At 43.2% G+C, this 15336-nt stretch overlaps 1 protein-coding gene across 1 annotated transcript in view; it reads right to left on the minus strand.

The window, feature by feature from the left end:
- Positions 1-15336, minus strand: part of HPS3 (HPS3 biogenesis of lysosomal organelles complex 2 subunit 1) — a 603825-nt gene that overhangs the window by 36189 nt on the left and 552300 nt on the right. The window lies entirely within an intron of this gene.

Below are 15336 nucleotides of genomic sequence, written 5' to 3' on the forward strand. Positions count from 1 at the left end.
AAAACACAAACCCAGGTTCTGTTCCATGAAGCAAGACAAAACTAGAGGATACATGAAGTACAGGTCAATGCACACTACCTTTGCACTACAAACTGACTCTGGACTATGGGATACCCTAGTTAGAAGACTTCTAGAGAAAATCAAAATGTAGCAGTGTTGGAGTTTTAAGTGTGCAATATATGTGCATGCTGTCAAGGGTCACCTCAATGTAAGATCTGGGAGTGAAAGCCAGCACCCTTTTGGCCACTGGAGAACAACTGGATGGTAGCCTCTTTTGAGGATAGCTCCCATAGGGCCTTTTTCAATCATGATGGGATTTTTGGAACTATCGTGGGGTGAAGGTTTTGTCCTGTATTAGCTCCATTAACAGACTGAACTTGCCTCTGTCTAAGGCCTAACTATTCCAGGTGATAACATTCCAACACTGACCATGCAGCACCAGTCAGCTGCTACCTGCCTCCTCAGAGGTTAAGAATGCAGCCAGCAGTCCTGTGGGAAAGTATTTTGAAAGTCTGCTCTGTCAACATGACCAAGATCTGTGGCACTGCTGCCACTGATACCACTGCAGATGACACACTGCATGCTCTGGGAAAATGGGTACAGCTCACTCCACTAATTCAAGGGCTAACTCACTTATGGAGGTTGATACAGTTCCTCTACTGCAGTGTGGTTCTGACCCATCTCCAACAGCTCCTTGATTCAAGCTTTCACATATGACTCCAACAGAAGAAGCCTCCAAACAAGTAATTCAGTAGTACGGCCCACCTTAATATCATCAAGCAATGAGGTCAAACACAGCCATGAGGGTCAGTAGATTCTGATGTGGAAGCCATCTACTTTTGTCAGTTTTAGCCAAGTCACAAGTGCAACACACGATGTGGGAGGCAATGGCACTAGCTATGGATACCAAGTGCTTGAACTCAGTCTGCTCCTTACAGTTAAATAATCACTTAATAACATTTTGCAGTTCTGTCCAACATGAAATGCTAATAATACATCGGATGCCAAACAAAGTAAGATACTTTTAGGAAAAGTCTAAAACAACATTAAGCGTGTTGTGAGGTGGTCCAGAACTCTGAACTACTAATTCAGGGACTGCACTAACAGAAACCATGGCTTAAATGAGTTTTTCTGGATGGCTGTATATACTACAGAGTTGGGTCAAGCAGGTTCTAGTTAACTAAGCCTTCTAGGTTACAAGCATAAAACAAAACCACTGCAACAAAATGTTCTGATGGGAATTATACCTATGAATATGCCCCTGTAAGGAGGCCAGAAAGTTTTCATGACTGCTCTGAAGACCTTACAAAAACAATCCCTGAGGACAGCAACATGATTTTTCAAGCTAATGCTTCTCAGCCTAGAAGACCCTAAGGATATCAGCAAAGAATGGATCTTTGAAGATTAATGTTGCAGAAACTGTCTCCCGCTCGCTGTCTACAGCTGAGAATTCAGACATATTTAATGGGATAGCTTACAGAAAGCTTCCCAGATATGAGAAGAGACTGTGTATAACCAGTTAATTTACAGCCAACTCGGAATGAAAACTCATTGAAAAAGTAGTGCAACCAAGGTGTTTTTGTGGGGAGGGGAGTTTACTAACATACACTCCCCATCTTCCCTACTTTCCTTAATATACTGAAACTAGGGTCATGCAAACACCAACGTAGGGGACAACTTTTGATGTGTTGTCTTACTTAAAGAGTTGTCTTTGGATGAAACTGCCTGCTACCAAGGAAACTCTGCAGTGTCATCAATGAATATTCATACTCCTGGCATTCCAAAGATGTCAAGGGAAGAAGAAGGAAGAGGAGAACACTTTCATGGATTCACAGACTCAGACTGTTACTAGGCTAACTACCTGGTGGGCCTTTCTAAGTCTAGCCAAGTTTTCCCAAACAAATACTGATATCCTACATCCAAATAGGACACTAAGGGCCAGGCATTTATTAACTACCTCTGTCCAAAAGGGACATGGGTGACAAGCCCAGTGTAAATTTCCTATTCCCCATCCACTTGTCTAGGTTGTGCTTAAATTGGGTAATAGACAAAGTCAGCTTCACATGGATGGAAAGTCTGTTCCATGGGAGGGGCAGTCTTTGACACACATATCTGTCTCTCCAGCATGTTGTGTCACAGACAAAATTCAGGCCCTTACAGCTTGTATTTCTGGTACTCTTTGACATACAAATATGTAGGAGATTTATAAGTTTGGGGTTTGCGGATGCCTTGTAAGCCAGGCATGGATCACCCCTCAGCAATCTATAGAAGACTGAGTACAGGGAAAGGCCTTTAAGGCACTCTGCACAAGGTAGGTTTGTTACTCCTTGTATTATTTTTATAAGGAACTTTTGAGGTTGCTCTAATTACTACGTATGCCTGGTCGGGCACATACCAAAGGGAGCATTGTACTCTATGACTGGTCTGATAAAGGCGGAGTACAGTGGGATAATGACCTCTTTGGACCTAGATGCCACCCCTTACTTATAAGTTGCACAGCATAAAAGGACTTCTTCATCACTGTGGCCACATGGTGGTTGATGGTAAGGCTATTGTCTACATCCGTACCCAGATCCCTGACCACTGGGTTGACTCTTAGGGGTGTATTATCAACAAGTTAATTAGCTGGAATGGGTGATTTTTACTAAAGCGTACAATTATGTATTTCTTAGCATTGAGTTTAAGACCATGGCTTTGGCACCATTTGGTAGTCAGAGATAGACCTTCTTGAAGAATGCTAGTGTTTGCAGGGGAGTTGATGATAACCCCCAGCTTGCAATCATCTGCAAACTTAGTCAGCAATAAACTTTCAGCATTTGCTTCCAATTCAAAGAAATAGATACCACAAAGGAGCAGGTCCAGTACCGAGCCCTAGGGGACTCCGCTACTGACTGGCCTCTTGGTGGAGGTGGCCTCACCTATTTTGACCTCCTGGGTCCCATCAGTGATCCAGCTGGCTATCCAGCAGGTGATAAAAGTGTTTATACCTAAATAAGTGAGCTTGTCTATAATGCCTGAAATATTTTCGGTCTTTTTCCCTTCAGGCAGGGAGATATGTTCCACAGAGGAAATCAAAATACTAAATGTACTGCCATAATTAGGACTGAAAACAATGCCAGCAGGTTTGATGTTGATCCTTATAAAGGAGCCAACATCGAACCTGGAGACATGAGAAGTGATATGTGCAAGACCAACATTTAGGAAACTAAAGGATCTAATGAATAGCCACAACAGGCTCACTAAAATCAGAGAAAAGAACAGTTGTGTAAATTCTTACCATAACCACAGATGTCCTTCCTTTCTATGTTACAGTATTCTTTACATATGGGAATTCCTCCACCCAAGCAACCCAACATCCAGTGAGCATACAAGAGCTTTCAGCTACTGCTGGTACATGGGACATCGCACATATGTGCTGGCAACGTCAGCCATAAAAGGATGTCCACAAGTACAGTACTCAGAACTGAAACCCCAGCATGAACAACAGTGCAAAGGACAAATAATCTGCCATCCAAGAAAAAAGCAAGGTATAGAGGGGAAGGACAGAGAGGCAGAATACTGCAACATGGAAGAGGAGGACATCTATGGTTATGGTAAGACTTTACACAACAATTCAATGTCCTTCTTTTCAATGTTGCAGTGTTCTTTACACATGGGAGAATACCAAAGCTTAGTAAGAACCCTGGGAAGAGGAAGGCGCAGAAGAGCTTTCTACAAAGCCATGGAGAACGGTTCTGGCAAACCCTGCCCTAGATCTAGAAATGGTATACAACTTGTAATGTTTGGTGAAAGCATGAACAGAAGAACAAGTAGCAGCCTCTAAAATGGTGTTAGTATCCAAGCCTTTAAAGAAAGCACCAGGGGAAGCCACAGACCTAGTGGAGTGAGCCTTAACAGCAGCAGGAATAGTCTTACCATGAAACTCATAACAAAACAAAATTGCCTTAGAAATCCAAGAAGAAATTGACTGTTTAGAAACAGGCAAACCCAGAGCCCTGGGATGAAAAGAAACAAATAGCTGATCAGACTTTCTGATAGCCTTAGTCTTATCCAAATAAAATCTGAGTTGTCCATTCATATCCAAGGTGTGTAAAATCCTCTCACTGGAGAATTGAGGAGAAGGGAAGAAAGTGGGCAATTGAATATACTGATTTAAGAGACAACTCATTTACCACCTGGGCATAAAGGAGGGATTATTATGCAAAGATACCCGATCCTTGTGAAAAACAAGAAAAAGGTGGAGAACCCAAAGATTGAATCTCAGAAACCCTCCTAGCAGAGGTTAACACTAACAAATGAACTGTTTTCCAGGTGCAAAACTTTAAGGAAGCTGAGACTGCAGATTCAAAAGGGGCTACAGTAAGCTTCTCCAAGACATAATTCAAATCCCAAGGAGGTGGAACTGGTTTCCTGGGAGGCTTAACATGAAGGACGTCTTTAAGAAAAAGTTTTATTTCCAACGTGGAAACAATGTCAGACGAGCAGAAATGGCTGACAAGTGAACTTTCCCTGAAGAATAAGCCAAACCACTCTTAAGTAACACGCACAAGTAAGAAAGAACTACCAGAGCACCTACTGAAAATGGATCCAGGTTTTGAAACAGACGTCAAATTGAAAATCTCTTCTTCTTGGATAAGTAAGATTTTCTAGTATTGGGTTTCCTGGCCTCCTGCAAAACCCTAAGCACATCCTCAGAGAAAAGTTTATCACCCACAAAGTCAGTTATAATGTTGACAGATGTGGATGAAGTAAAAATCCCTTGTCCTGTGTGAGAAGGTCCACTCTGTCAGGTAACTTGTGATACTTGCCCTTGGCTAAATGCAAAATAAGAAGGAACCAATACTGTCTTGGCCAAAAGAGAAGTCACAAGCAAAATCTTTGCCTTTTCCTGCTGAATTTTGAGCAGAATTTTTGAATGAGAAGAAAGGGGGGAGTGCAGAGAAACATCTCCTTCCATGAAAAAGGTAGGGTGCCCACCTTCCATTCCAGATGATGTGGGACTCTGGCACAAAAAAGAGGAAGTTGCCTGTTCAGAGGGCGGCAAAAAGATCCAGTACAGGAGTACCCCACCAATGGACCAAGTCCAGAAACACATCCCTGTGAAGCATCCATTCATGGGATTGAGTCATGGGCCTGCTTAGTGTGTCTGTCTCAAGGTTTTGGGTAGGTGGGATGTAAACCACTTGAAGAGTCGCATTACACTGGACTGCCAAATCCCATGCCATGAGAGCTAACCTGCAAAGAAGGTAAGACTTTGTCCCCCCTGCTTGTTGACACACCAAAGGACTGTGGTGTTGTCCGTAAGCACTTTCAAAGGGCCTGGATGAAAGAGAAGAAGAAAAGCCTGTAGAGCTAGAATAACAGCCCACATTTCCTTGATGTTGATATGCTCTTTTCTTTGTGAAAGAGACTACAGGCCCTGCACCTTCTTTGACGCAAAAGTTGCCCCCAGCCTATGTCTGAGGCATCTGTGAACAACACTTGAGTTGGCTGAGGCAGATGAAGAGGAAGTCCTGGATTCAGAGAAAATTGCTGAATCCACCACTGGAATGTCCTCAAGTGGAGTTTTGCAAGGGGCAACATAGGTATTGTGGATGCCATAAACCCTAGAAGTCTCAGAAACTGCCTGGCTGTAATGGACAGAAAAGGCAGAAGACTTTTGAAGAATGAAGTGAGGGACAACATTTTTTTCTGATGGAAGAAAAGTCATCATGAGGTCTGTTCTGAATCTGCACTTTAGAAAGATGTGATCCTGTGATGGTGAAAGAAAAGATTTTTTGAAATTTACGGTGAACCCGAGATTTGCAGGAGAAAAATGGCAAACTGCAGATTTTGAATCAACTGCTCTGACTTGAGGAGCCAGAAAAAGAAAATCATCTAGGTATGGGAATACCTGAATTCCCTTGACCCTGAGGAAAGCAATCACAGGGCCGAAGCACTTTGTGAATACCCTTGGGTCAGTTGAAAGTCCAAAGGGCAAGGCAGAGAACTGAAAGTGCAGAAAAGCTACAGAGAAATGTAAAAATTTCCTGCGGGGATGGATAGGTATGTGAAGATTGGTATCTTTGATGTCTAGAGTAGCCATGTAAGCCTGAGGAGGAATCAAAGAAAACAAAGTCTGTAAAGACAGCATGCGGAAAGTTGGTACTTTTAGGAAAAATAAAAAATATAACGACTGACAGACTATGAAATAAACATAAAAGGAAACCACACGCTGCTCTGGCTCTGAAAATAACAACTACTTTAATAGAATTTAATGTGAGATAAGCATTTTTGTTCTAAATCCATAAGACTTCAGCCTCCTACAAACCAGTTGCCTTTTTTCCACAAGTTCTAAAGGAATTACTTTCTCAAGGCACAATTCAACATGTGCCAATAGACCAGAGAGGCAGGGGGTATTGCTCAAGAATGTTTCTTGTTCCCAGAAAGGATGGTCCTTGGAGACCAATCCTGGACCTATCCCACTTAAAGACTTTTCTAAAAGTGAAATAAACATAAAAAGAAACCCCACACTGCTCCATGTCCGAAAATAACAAATACTTTAATAGAATTTAAAATGAGATGAGTGCTTTTGTTCTTCATCTGTAAAACTTCATCAGAAACAAAGTCAACTGGTGTGTAGGGGACTGAGGAACACCCATGAAAGGAAGATTTTTACAAGTCATGCAATATCCTTGTTGGCAATAGAAAGAACCCAAGAATCCTGAGGTATTACTTGCCCACGCTGGAAAAGAAAGGGATAGATGAAGAGATAGAGGGGTAAGATTTGGAAGAGGTCGGTGGTCACAGAGTACTTGGCCTGGCTGGAAAGGGCTGCTGGGATGAATGGCCAGAACCAGTAGTCTTAGACTGTGGAAGTTTTCCTGCAGTCTTCTTAGATCTGGAAGAAGCAGAGGAAGAAGATGGATATGTCTGTCTCCTAACAAAGGAAGTCTTAGTGGGAAAAGTTCTGTGGAATTTTGGAACAGGAGACACAAAGAGGTGCTTCAAATCTTGAAGTTCCTTTCCCTTTTCTTGTAAGGAGTCTGGACTTAAATAAATCTGCAGAACAGAACCAAAAAGAGCAATGTTATCTAGACATGCATCCATCAATTGTGCTTTGATGTCATCTGACAAAGCCTCAACCAAGACTGCCTTCAAAGGACAGAGCCAGAAGCAGCTGCTCTAGAGAATGCTTCAACTGCATCATAACTGCATTTAATCGAGTGTCTAGCCACTTGAGAAGAAGCTGCTAATAGAGACATAACCTGATTTTTTAGGTCAGAGTCCAGAAGCTGTGAAAGTGCTTGAGAGGCCTGTGAAAATAGGGCCAATGAATACCTAGACATGTGTGTTTGATAGTTTATAGCTCTGATAGCCTTTCCACAATCTTACTCTCCTAATCTGGAGGAGGAAGCTTTGAAGAAGGTGAAAACCTAGAGGACCTGTCTGAAGCAATGGATACTACAGCTAGATCAGATGAAGGACAGCTATACAACAATTTGCAGTCATCAGGCACCTTGTAGAACCTGTCTGGGCATTTAGAAGCAAGAGTTTGTGAATCAGGGGTCTTAGAACCAGAGGAAAAAGCATCCAAAAATGCTGGCAAAACAGGTGGCACAGCAGAAGGAGAAGGAGATTCTATTTGTAAAAGGTTAATACATTTTTTGCTCTTCTAACATCTGTCAGCATTCCCATTTAAAAAATTCTCTCATTTTGTTAATGGTCTCCCCAAAAGAAAACTCTTCTACCCTGAAATCTGCCCCATTGGACTCCTCCTCTGGAGAAGCATATAAAGAGGAAGTAATTTTGTAGAGTATGCCAAGGAATCCTCATCAGAGGAAGAATCATCATCAGATAATTCTTCTTCCCTAACCCTTTTAACAGGAGTGGATGTGAAAGAAGAAACAGAAACAACAGTGGGAGGTTTAAGTGCTATCGAAGACTTAATCAACCCCTGAGAAAATGTATCCCATACTGTGGAGAGGAAGGGACCAGAGAAGGTTTGGTTTTCTGTTTTTTCTTAAAATGTATTTCTGCATAATGAGCTGAGGAAGAACTTAACGTAGGCCTGGCTTCTGCAGCTGACTCCGGAATCTGTTCCCTAGCTGGACTAAGAGGTATATCCCTGGACCCTTCAAGCACAATAAACCGTAGCTCCCCTTGTCCATCCAGAATGGATGTCTGCACTGCCTCTGAGGATGTGCCAAGTTCAGATTTTTTAATGGCTTTCAAGGAGGTACCCACCAATGAACCAGACCCAACCTCCGAATGTAACTCCGTGTCTTCTCTAACTTCACAGGATACGTCTGTGGATAGAGGCACAGACGAAGAGGATTCAGGTCTAGGTTCACTGACTTTCCTCTTCTAAATTGACTCAGGCAAAGAACCCACAGAACCCTTCATAATGTCTTTAGCTACTATTTTTAGTTATTGATTCTCTATGTAAAGAATCAAAGCCGAAAATCAGCTTTGCAATGTTTTTGGGACAAAGATCTGACAAATGGAACAAGAACAATGGTCATGATTTAGGCCTAGACAGAAAAGAGAAAGATCGTGGCTATACTTATGTGGAATTTACCTTCCACACTTACACTTGCTCTTCCTGGATGACATGAAATAAGCAAAGAAGTCAGAAGCAAAGAAATCAATCCCCAATGAGGCACTTATCTGAAAGCTGGCAGCAACCAATGGAATCAGGCAGCAGACTATGAGTCAAGCGTTCCGAATGGCAGCAGAAAAGTTCTTAGGATTGTCCATGCGGACGTCCTTTTATGGCTGACATTGCCAGGACATATATGCGACGTCCCACATACCTACAGTAGCTAAAAAGTGTTGTATGCTGACCGGACAACAGGTCACCTTCCCCCTGGGGACTTCCTATATGTAAATAATATTGCAACACTGAATAGAAGGACATCTACAGTTCAAAGTCTGATGAAAGGAGATGAGGAAAGACTACAACATTTTCTAATAAAATAATGAAAGAAAATTGGTGTAATGGTGAGACAAAAATCAACTCCTAAGGTGCTCACTGCATGTAAGGACCAAGCAAGAAAGCTCCAAATGCAAATTACAACATCAAGGAAAGGCGTAAAAATATACAGTCAATCCTCCTTTCTACAGACCTGTGCCTAACACCCGCACAAGGTATATGCAAGACACAACCTAAAATGATATGTAGCATCAGGCAAAAGGTCAGCGCTGCCAGAGGAACTGGGTTAAGGGATTCAAAACCAATGAACACAAAAACAGAGGAATACAATGGGTAAGGAATGCATAACCTATAGTGTTGATGGCCCTTGACTGACAAGGAAGAGGTGCCATAATGGGAAAACCCATATACAAATAAGGGAACCAGGTGAATTCTGAGATTACGAAAGTAGGGCCAAACCAGTGATTGCCATTATTATTCTACCTTGGGAGACAGCTCTAGAAAAATATCTGGAAAAAAACAGGCAGAGGTAAACAAAACAACATTAAGAAGACAATGCCTGTGGTAATCCACCAAATATTTTTAATAAAAGTGTTTAGCTCTTTCATCCAATAACACAGAGGTAGGACTTCTTCAGAACAGGAAACCAAAGCAGGCGCTGTCATCTTGCTCTTGGTACTATTTCCTGGTGCTGTGCTGTTCGTGATATGACAAAGTAACATTTCCTTTTTGCTTCTGCTAAATCATCTGAGATCATTTGTTTCTGTACTTTTTGAGGTCCTTAAATGAGTCTTTGACAAATGTTTGCTATCACTTAAGCTTTCTTTTCCTTCCCGCCTTCTGTTATTCTAACACTTAGACTCATGCTTCTTATGATGAGAAGGAATGAAGATGAAAGCCCATGCTCTGCAGAACTGAAATTCCACCCTGGAAAGGAATATGGCCAGCAAGAAATTTTTCAAAGCCTTTTCTATGTCTACACTAGTGAGTTCACTAAATTAGAGACAAAGACAATAGCTGCAGGGTTGTATCAAAAATGTTAAACAAAATATGGGTTGGACAGTTCCCCTACATCTCATCATGGTACAACTCAGCAAAGGTTTACTAAAAGAAGAATAAATGGTTGAACTCTCCATTTACTGAAAGTGTTTTAATAAAAAAATGTTTTTTGCAGGGTGGGTAAATTCCTATATATTGGAAGCAGAAAATGACCACAGCTTCTCTGTGACTGATACCCATGTTTTATTGCAGGTAAATGGGTATTTGTCAATACTTGTATTTAATATGTGGTAGGACAGGTGACCCATTTTTGTGATGTGGCAGGACGATGCCCATATTACGGCCTAGATGATCCAAGACTGATGTGCAACTTGGGTACTGGAGGAGCTCGGTAGGGGAGCATGGAAGTGACAGGCTGACATCAGCTTACTATCTTAGGGGTACAGAGGTGGCTGAGTTTGCGGTAATGCTGGCATCTACTAGAGATAGAGGTGTAAAACACAGAACACTATGGACCACAGACATATGTGCTTGGCTATGCTACACATGTGTGCAGTAGGCATCATGGGGTGTCAGTAAATGGATTCTTTCACCCATAAATGAAGACACAGCAGGCTCTTATCAGACATCAAGGAAAGGGGTTAGGTAAGAAAAAGGCAAATACCCTTCCATGGCTGCCTTATGATATAGTCAGGTCATGAACAGCTCACACTCATATAGTCAAGTCATGAACAGCTCTCACCCAGATAATGGAGAATGAACGGGTATGAGGAGTGATGGGTAGATGGCCGGAAGATGTAGAAAGGATGGGAAAAAAGAATAAAAAGAAATATTGTATGAAAGGTTTCTGATACAGCATTGCATTCAGTTTAAATTGTTATGATAGTATAACACACCACTTAAAAATTCAAGCTCTGTAAACATACCTGTCTGTTTAAACCCAGGTAGTGCCTGTCATGGGATCCTTAATGATCCATTCATTATCCTAGAAGACAAATATTAAACAGAGAAGGAAAGTACAGTTGTGTACACTTACCATAAATGTAGATGTTCGAGTGTATTCACTGTTGCAGTCATCACATATGGGTTATCTGCCTGCAGGTAGCCCTCAGCCAGCCTGAATATCAGAGTCTTCGGATTTCTGCGTTGGATGCTGTCACTTCTTCCATGATGTCAGAGGTATAAAACATGCAGCCGACGCCATTACATCAGTTTTTCTTGCCCCAGATGTCAGGTGCCTCCATAATAGGAAGCAAATATATGGTATGGAACACCCCCAGCAAAAAGCAAATACACATGAAATAATATATGCCAAACAAGAAGGAAAGGTAGAGCCAAGAGAAGTCAGGGGGCTGGAGGGAGGGTAACCAGAACTGCAACAGTGAATATACTCGAACATCTACATTTATGGTAAGTGTACACAACTGTACTATGTTCTTCATGTTTCACTGTTGCAGTCATCACATTTGGGTTGATTCCGAAAGCTAAGGAAGGGTGAAGGCAGTTGAAGAGCATTAGGGCTAGCAATCAGGCCCTGTAAGACTGCTGAGGCAAATCCAGCTCTGGATTTAGAAAAGATAGGCAGGTGGTAATGCTTCGTGAAAGTATGTACAGAGCTCCAGGTAGCAGCTTCCAGGATGTCCCTGGTAGGAACTCCTCTGAGGAATGCCAAAGAGGTAGATGCAGCCCTGGTGGAATGTGATCTTATCCCCTGTGGGGTAGGTTTTCCATGGTGCTTGTAGCAGAAATGGATGCAACGGGCTATCCATTTGGAAAAGGTTTTCTTAGAAATGGCCTCCCCCTCTGCCCCTGTAGCAAAGCTAACTAGCAGCTGGTCAGATTTTCTGAGAGGTTTAGTTCTGTCCAAATAGAATCTAAGCTGTCTGTGCATGTCCAGAGAATGCAGTATCCTTTCCCCTTTATTTTGGGCATTAGGGAAAAAGATAGGCAAATGAATGGACTGGTTTAGTGCCACACTAGACACCACCTTGGGCATAAAGGATGGATGAGTCCTGAGGGAAACCCTGTCTGCATGGAAGATAATGAAGGGTTCCACTGCCATGAGGGCCTGCAGCTCAGACACCCTTCTTGCTGAAGCGATGGCTAGAAGTAAGGCTGTTTTCCAAGAAAGGAATTTCAACTCTGCTGTAGCAGCTGGTTCAAAGGGGGAGAAGAGTGAGTTCTTCCAATACAAAGTTAAGATCCCAGGCTGGAATGGGCGCTCTCCTGGGGGGGAGGGTCTTAAATTTTTGGCCCCTCTAAGGAATTGCTTTAGCAGTGGATGAGAGAAGAGGGGTGGCTCAGTATTATAATGTGCTGAGATGGCAGAGGCATGAATCGTAATTGAAGAGAAAGACAGGCCCTTGTGAAGCATTTCTGTTAAATAATCTAGAATATGAGGTAAGCTGGGCACAGTTGTGCCCATCCCCTGAGCCTTGCTCCAGGAACAGAATCTTTTCCACTTTTCTGAATAGGATTTTCTAGCACTAAGGATCTTTGCCTCAAGAATGACAGCCAGCACCTGCTTACTGAAGGTTACTAGAGGTGAGCTCAGAGAATTAGCCAGGCTGCAAGGTTCAGGGTTTGAAACTGAGGGTGCAGAATCTGGCCCATCTGCTGGGACAGCAGGGAAGGGGTCTGAGACACGTGCCATGGTTGCAGCACTGTCAGACTGCACAAAAGGGGGTACCAGTGCTGGCGTGGCCAGTCTGGGGCAATCAGTATTGTCCTTGGCTTGTCCTGTTTGATGATCTTTAGTAGAACCTTCGAGAGGAGAGGCAGAGGGGGAAAGGCATAAATTGAGAGGATTTCCCAGGTAAAAGACAGGGCATCCGCTTTCCAAGCTTGACTGTGGGGAGTTCTGGTGCAGAATCTGTTCAACTGGTACTTCTGAGGGGAGGCGAACAGGTCTACCTCTGGTGTCCCCCATTTGTTTCTCATGAGCTTGAATATTTTGGGTTCCAGTTTCCATTCGTGTGGGTCCATGAGATTTCTACTTAAGTCGTCTGCCAGTGAATTTAGTTTGCCTGGCAGGAACTGAGCTTGCAGGTTCACTTGGTAGCTCAAGGCTGTGATCCACAGAGCCATAGCTAGTCTGCAGAGTGGGTAGGAATGGGTTCCCCCCCTGCTTGTTTATGTACCACATAACTGTGGTGTTGTCTGTCTTTACCAATAGCTGTCCTGGAAGAATAAGGTCTTTGAAGGCTGTCAGAGCATTCTGTACAGCTAACATTTCTTTTTGATTTATATGCCGGTGCATCTGACCTGGGTTCCATTTGCCCTGAATGCACTGCCCTGCAATGTGAGCCCCCCATGCATAGTCTGATGCATCTGTTGTTAGGGTTTGGGTGGCAGGGGTTAGAGTGAAAGGGAGTCCCTTGTTGTGGTAGCAGGCCTCTGCCCACCAAAAGAACTCTGTACTTAGACAAGGAATGATAGGAATCATTGTTTCCAGGTCCTGAGAATGTTGACACCATAGACTTTTTAGATACCACTGAAGTTTCCTCATATGCAGTCTTGCATATGGAATTCACAGAATGCAAAAGGCCATGAACCCCAGAGCTTGCGGGATTTTCCTTGCAGATAGCTGGGTTTTTGAGGCCAGTAGGTTGAAATAGGTTGTCAAATAAACTTGTTTCTCCGGAGTGAGGAATGCCATCTGGGAGGCTGTGTTCAAGCTTGCTCCCAGGAATACAATCTGTTGGCAGAGTACTAGGTGTGATTTCTTCTTGTTGATGGTGTACCTCAGTGAGGATAGAAGTCTCTTCACAAATGCCAGGTGTTGTAATGGCAAGTCCTGACCTTCTGCCTGAATCAAGCAGTCGTCCAAGTATGGATAAATCTGAATATTTCTCTGCCTGCAAAATGCAATGGCTGGAGCTAGGCACTTTGTGAATACCCTGGGCGCAGTAGATAAGCCAAAGGGAAGTGCAGAGAACTGACAGTACATGGAGCCCGCCCTGAAACGTAGGAATTGTAGGATTCCCTTATTGGGATGTGCAGGTAAGCTTCTTTTAAGTCTAGGGTTGCCAGCCAGACATCCTTGTCTAGCATAGGAAGAAACTGTTGAAGAGTTAGCATTTTGAATTTTGGAACCACCAGAAAGGTGTTGAGAATAGACAGGTCCAGGATAGGATGCCAGGAGTTTTCTTTTCTGGGAACCAGGAACAGTCTTGAATAAAAACCTTGTCCCCTTTGTTCTGCTGGGACAAGCTGAATAGCCTTGGTACTGAGGAGAGAGAGCACTTGTTTTTGGGCCTCCGCCCACTGATTTGGGGGGAGGTCTGGCCATCCACTTGGGGTTGGGAGTGAGTGGAAGTGGAATCTGTATCCTAGGGAAACTATGTTTAAAACCCATTTGTCCTGGGTAATGAGTTCCCAGTTTTTTGCATGGAGGGTGAGCTTTCCTCCTAAGGGAGCAAGTAGTTAAGCAGGGCTTGGAAGAGTTAAGGATAAGTCATTTTGCCATTTTTCCATAGGGGGTGGCTTAGTACTCCCTGCTTTGGAAGTGGGAGCCCCCCACTGCTTAGATCTGTGCATAGCCTGAGACTGAAGTCTTGGTGGTCTGCTGCTCCTGGGTTTGGACTGAGAAGGCCTGGAAGGGACTGGAAAAGACCAGTTCTTTGAAGGCCAATGCCTACTGAATCTAGGAGGCTGTACTTGTAAGAAATCTTTAACAGTTTGCATAGATTTAGCTTTTTCCTCCATCCTTTTAAGGACTTCTTCTGCTTTGTTGCCAAAAGGTGGTCTTGGTTTAAGGGTGCTTCCAGTAATTTAGCTTTAACATGATCTGGCAAGTTTTGTTCCTTAAGCCAAGCATGCCTTCTAAGAACAGACCCAGTGACAGCAGCCCTGCAAGATGCTTCTAAAGCATCAAAACCACATTGCAAAGTATTTTTACCAACTTGCTCAGCAGAATGCATCAACTCTTGCAAATCTTTGTGTTCAGCACAGTCAGGAATCAACATAATTTTCTGTTTAAGTAGTCCCATAATATGCTGCTGATACTTTAACATATGAAACTGGCACTTTAAAGCCCTAATGGCCAAAGTAGCAGAAGTGTATACCTTCTTACCCCATATGTCTAAAGCTCTACAGTCCCTATCAGAAGGGGTAGGATTCCTGGCAGTAGTAGCCTTTAGGTCCTTGGGAAATGGTCTCTGGATCCGCAGTAGGATTCTTGAAGAGGAATTTGTGAGAGTCGGGTACTCTGTAGTACCTGTCAGGTTTCCTGGGAGCTGGAGGCAAAGTGTCTGGAGTAAGGCTGGATTCCAAGAAAACATCATCTACAATCTCCAGAACAGGAGGGATAGCTACAGGCCTGTGTTGAGGCAGGAGTAGGAATTCCCTAAGTCTCTTTTTGGACTCAGAGTAGTCCTGGCTTTCCCAGCAGAAAAATGCTCCCTAAGGGTATGCAAGGTTTC

The sequence above is a fragment of the Protopterus annectens genome, chromosome 4.part1 (assembly GCF_019279795.1).
Source record: "Protopterus annectens isolate FY-2018-M chromosome 4.part1, PAN1.0, whole genome shotgun sequence".
Classification (NCBI taxonomy): Eukaryota; Metazoa; Chordata; order Ceratodontiformes; family Protopteridae; genus Protopterus; species Protopterus annectens.